Raw genomic sequence first — 5758 nt, forward strand, 5'->3', positions numbered from 1 at the left:
GAGGAATTCCTCGAGCTTTCCAACAGGGTGTGTATGATTTTCCTTTGATCGTTAGTTAACGATCGTTAGTTAAGTTAGTTAATCTCGGATCTCAAGTCTCCTCATCCAGCCCCCTCAGAAGCACGCCGTGTCTCCCCAGCTCACCCCACGCCGGGAACCCCCACATACCACACCAATGGCTCCGCCCACTTGCCGAAGCCAGGGTGTCCCCGTATTCTCCAAAGCTCCACCGTAGTCCTCAGCCCAGGAGCGCCAGCTGCTTGGAAGTCTAGACGGCCGGCCTCTCAGCAATCAAGCTCGCCGGCTGCTCGGAAGTCAAGACGGCCAGTCGCTTTCAAGCTTGCCGGCCGCTCTGAAAACAAGGCCACCGGCCGCTCCGAAGTTAAGCCAGCAGGCCGTCCCTCAGTAAAGCCCGCCGGCCCTGGCATTCTCAAGCCTGCCGGCCGTGCCATTGTTAAGCCAGCTGGTCGCCCCAGAGCTCGCTCCAGTGTCGGCTCCTGTTCTCGAGTCTAGCCTACGGAGGGCACCTGTTCCCGAGTTTAGCCCAGTGAGGGCTCCTGATCCCCAGTTAAGCCCAGGGAGGGCGGCCTCGGAGGCTGCTCTGCCATGGCCTTCTGAACTGTCTGCTCCGCCATGGCTCCACCAAGCTGCCTGCTCCGCCATGGCCTCCTGAACTGCCTGATCCGCCCTGGAGGCCTTCCTTGTCCCCGTCCTGCACCAGCCTCCAGGGCGCCCACCCTCCCTCCCCGGTGGAATTGTTACGGCACGGGACGCGCCTTTCGGGAGGGGGGAGTAATGTGACATGTTCATTTTGTTTTGTCATAGGTTTCTTTGTGTTTCCTGTTTGGTTCCTTTTTTTCCTTATTTGGTCATGGTCCTGTGTTCATTAGTTCCCTTGCTCATTGTTTAATTGTTAGTTTACCTGTATCACCTGTGTCTAGTTAATTACCCTCGTTTGTCTTGTAGTTAAGCCCCAGTCTGTTCAGTCTTTGTTTGTCCGGTCACAGTTACTCAACGTTGTGTTTCCCATTGTCCTTCTGTCCTTTTGTTATTAACTGAGAGTTTGGTTTGCACCAGCTGTCTCCTTCGACTTCCTCCTGACACAACCGTGACATACAAGCAATGTTATTAATTAAATCCAGCAAATAGGAATTGAGTTAGAATGAATCAAATGAGCTCATTAAAAGTCAACCATTTAAAATGAGTAACTGCAAATAGCACGCAAAAAAATTAAGTAAAATTTAAATGAACATATTAGTTCAATGGACAAAAAAAAACTATGCTTATGAATACTACTTGAAATTATTTTGACAACACAAAATTAAGTTAATATTATTAATATTTAGTGGATTATTTAAAATAATGTGTTTTAATTGATTAAATCTTATTTCAGGTATGAATAACAGACAAAAGTCAAATATGAATTAGGAGCTTTTAATAAGCTATTTTTATTGCCAACAACAGTCAAAATCCAACTTTATTGAATAACAAATATTAATCAGTTTTAAATAGTGAACAATTCAAAGTGGCAAAAAAACATTTATATTGCATTTCTTTTTGGACTTTAAATTTAGCACAAAAACAGCTGTATGCGTTTGTCTGTGTGTGTACTGTATTCCTGTAAGGGTTCAGTCACTAGCTATGTTCCCATCCCTATTTGTATGCACATTTTGGGATATCTCGTAAAAAATGCTGGATGGAAATGCCAAGATGTGCATAAATTCTAAAAATGTACACATAAAAAAACAAATGTGCTCAATTGAGGTGGAAAATGTTTTTGTCCAATAAGAAGATACGCGCATAAACTATGATGGAAAAACATTTACCACATAAATCTATTGACGCGCAATACAAAACTCACATGATTTTGCCTCAACAGATAATGTGATTGGATTACTGGGCTCATTGGAATCATCAAGGGTTTGGTTGTAACATTTGTAATTAACTGTTATTATTAACTGTTAACTATTAACTGGCTACTATAGGTTTTAATTGTATCTACTATGATTGCTAGGCAAAAAATTATTGTAATAAAAATAAATCTTTCTTTCCTGAAATTGCTCACAGTCACAAGCCTCTTCTCCTGTAAGCTCAAAAATGTGATGGGAGTGTAATGATGACGTCACCACAGCTCTTTTCTGACTTCAGCTCTTTCCCCGGTCTCCCCTAATTTCACACAAACTGTCCAAAAAAATCTAGAAATTAATTTAGTTAAATAAAGTTTATATATTAAATTCGGTGAAATCTACAAACCCACAGAATGACATTGTACAGTGTACCAGCACGCATAAGAGTAATCAGTTGATCACAACATTTTATTCAATAGAATTTATTAATAGCATTTAGCAACAACACAGGTCTCAGTGGTTTATTTAAAATAACTCTCTTTGAAACTGCTCTGTGAATATCCATAAAACTGGACCGGGGATTTCTATAGCCTACACTCAGTCAGTGGTGAATTGAAGGCTATCTTCATTCACAGCAGTTGTCTGAGACCAGTTATACATATTGACCCACTGATCATACTATACTATAGGTAAAACTAGACCGAATTCAAAAATACAAACACTGAAGTGTCAAAGCTATAACTTGCAGAAAACACTGTGATACCTACATAACGGCGAGCATGAATAATGAGACTAATCGTCAGTCACTTTTTTTATTTATGAAATCATATGCCTTGACAGGCATGCGAATAGTAATAGCCTAATAATAACCACTACCACAACCATCATCATCTCGCATGTAATGTGTTTTAATATTTCCATTATTAGTCCTCTGTTGATGGCCTCATCGGGTTTTGCGTTAAACATTGTCAATACCCCATTCAAATTTTACTTCTTGGTGGTTTGTTTTTAATAAAGCACACATCTGCAGAATCTCCATGTAACTGGACTAATCTGTGTGGACTAATCTTGTTGTTGTTGTTGTTGTTGATGATGACAAAAAGATTTAAAATTTACATTTTTAGGCCAGTCAGCCTCAGCAGCGCTCGTCAGTATCAAAATGATTGAGATGACCCATCAAATCGAAGTAGGCGGGGTTTACTGTTCACTGAAGCGGAGTGTGAATTCCAGCGCGTAGCATCAGTTTTAACATTGAAAGAGAGCGAGATAAGCTGATGAGAGTAGTGAGACATTTAAGTATATTGTTGATCACGGGGGTTAAATATAAGTGAAATATATTCTTGTGTATGCTCAAATGCAACTTTTGCGTTCTCATAAGTAGCTACTGCGCCCATCATTACAGCATCAGATACAGAATCAGCTTCTTTTGCTGCTTCCCATCCTGTAGCTCCTCCTGCAATGAATCCTGAAAGCCCTGCAAATACAAGAGTAACACCTGCAGCATATATACCAATCCCTGCACCTCCTGCGACCCCTGCCTTTAGCGCAGCTGCTCCAATACCTGCCCCTGCTGCTGTTGCCACCTCTGAAGAGCTGGCTTCTTTAAGGAAGGTCAAAGCTATTGCAACACTACCAACAATGCCTGATAAAGCACCAGTTAGAGCCCCTATTGATGCACCTGCGAGTTTCATCATTAGATTATCATGCACAATCCTCTCTGCTCTCTCTCGCTGCTGGTTTGGAGACACTGTGTCTTCATTTGTATTCACCATCTCTCGAATCATCATCTCCTCCACAATTTGAAGCATCTCATTGGCATAGCGGCCGTTCTCATGAACCATTTCATTTATGGTATCCAGCAGATTTTTAACCTGGATTCTGTTGCTTTTGTATCCACAACTACAGTGGCAATGGAGACATTTTCTCCAGTGTTTACTGTCAATGACGTGACAGCGACCTCCACATTTATCAACAAGCTCCTGCAGTTGTGGACTTCTCTGAACAAATTCTTCAATGGTTTGACCCTCTAGATCTTCGCCGTGAGTGAATAAAACCACTGCATGATTAAAGGCTTCCTCTCCACAATACTTTCCTATTTCATTCACAATCTCTCTTTCGTGTCTTGTGTACCTTTCAACTTTTAGAACAATGACAAAGGCATCAACGCCTGCAGCGCAATTAATAATGGATCTAACGATCTCAGATTTGATGGCCTCATCATCACGATCTGTGTCAAAGACTCCAGGAGTGTCAATAACTGTGATCTTCTGTCCATAAACCTTCCTCTCTTCTCTTACAGATGTAACTGTTATGGAATTTGGTGAAGCATCTGGGGTGAAAATGTTTTTTCTAAGGATTGTGTTTCCAGTGCTGCTTTTTCCATCTCAGGTTTTCCCAAGAAGTACGATCTTTCTGTCAGGTGAAGACACACTGGCTGTTTAAAGAAGATGTTTGTTATTAGATATATATAATGCAAATCTTTATGTGTTTAATACATGCATTATGTTTGAAATTCTATTGCTACATCACTAGTTATTCAGCGTCAATGTGAATGTTTTTCTCAAGCACTCTAGCAAAACTCTAGCATTGTAAATATTTGAAACTTTGATTCTCAAAGTATTGTTTTAACTTACCTCCCATTACCCTCGTCTATTAATGCTACTCTCTGCAATATAAATAGTAACAATACATATAACATTTGTCAAATCAGTTTGCAAATGATTCATATTTTAGTTCAATTTTAGGAGAAAATAAAAAAGAAAAATGTCCTTATTGAGCTGTTTTGCATGTTGTACCTCTATAAGCATGCGACCAGTTGAGTGATCTCTTTACCTGTTGCTCTTATTTCATTTATTAATTGATTTTTTCAAAGAGATATTTAAATTGTGTGTATTTTGATTAATATATGTGTGATCTTGGATTGTACTAAGCTTCATTGCTCTATTTTTCACATACACATTGATACACTGCTGTACAATGCCAGTGAAAAGTGTTTTCTAAACTGTACAGATGCATGTGCAATAACAGTTCAGACCAGAGTGTTTCCAAGTAGCAAACATGATGGAAGATCAGGGTTACCAGGTAACCAATACAAGCAAAACAATTCATGTCAGAAGGTTTAGTAACACAGTGGTATTACTGAGAAGACTTTTTCATGAATATTGAGAACATTAGACAATAAACAAGATCAGGAAATGCTGGACAGGAGTAAATTAATTATGGCATCACATCAGAAAGAGCTGTAATTCGTAACTGATCAATTATTTGTGCTTCTTGAGTTAAAAAAAAATGATATGCACTGACTAAACACGGTCAAGACCATGTCTGTATGTTTTCATAACTCCAAAAGGGCCTTTTATATATGTCCTTGTATATGTGTGTTTAAATATATTTAACGTATATAATTTGTTTATTTTATTTTTTAAATAAAATAATAATCTCTTTCCAAAAAAAAAAAAAAAAGTTTTATAAGTAGACATCTGACAAGAACTTCATTTTTGTGAATCAAAAGTAAGTTCAAAAGTAACACTTACCTCCACATGAATCAAGACAGAGGATGTTTAGAGGATGTTCACAGGCAGCAACATCAGGCTCCAGAGCCCTGACTTTCACTTTCTCTTCACTTTAATGTGGAGTTCTATTTAGTTTCATTCTCTTTGTTTTCCTTGTATTCCATAAACGGATTGGTGGATGCTGCTGCTTTAGGGACTACAGTAAAGCTCATGGGTTGCTTTAAGGGTTTCATTTAACCCTCTGGTGCTCCTCATTTGGGAGTCACACTTGTGATCTTCATGGTCAAAAGTGACCCGACACCTGAAATTAAATTTTTTTTCGCCCCAGTAAAATCAATGTAATATATTTTTGTTCAATAATATATTTTTTTCTTTTTTGTTTTGTATTTTGAGATCATT

At 39.1% G+C, this 5758-nt stretch overlaps 1 pseudogene; it reads right to left on the reverse strand.

Moving 5' to 3' along the window:
• Positions 1 to 3243: 3243 nt before the first annotated feature.
• Positions 3244 to 4487, reverse strand: LOC107707283 (GTPase IMAP family member 7-like; annotated as a pseudogene).
• Between the last annotated feature and the right edge of the window lie 1271 nt (positions 4488 to 5758).

This window comes from Sinocyclocheilus rhinocerous, unplaced genomic scaffold, assembly GCF_001515625.1.
Source record: "Sinocyclocheilus rhinocerous isolate Xijiao unplaced genomic scaffold, SAMN03320098_v1.1 scaffold114, whole genome shotgun sequence".
NCBI lineage: Eukaryota > Metazoa > Chordata > Actinopteri > Cypriniformes > Cyprinidae > Sinocyclocheilus > Sinocyclocheilus rhinocerous.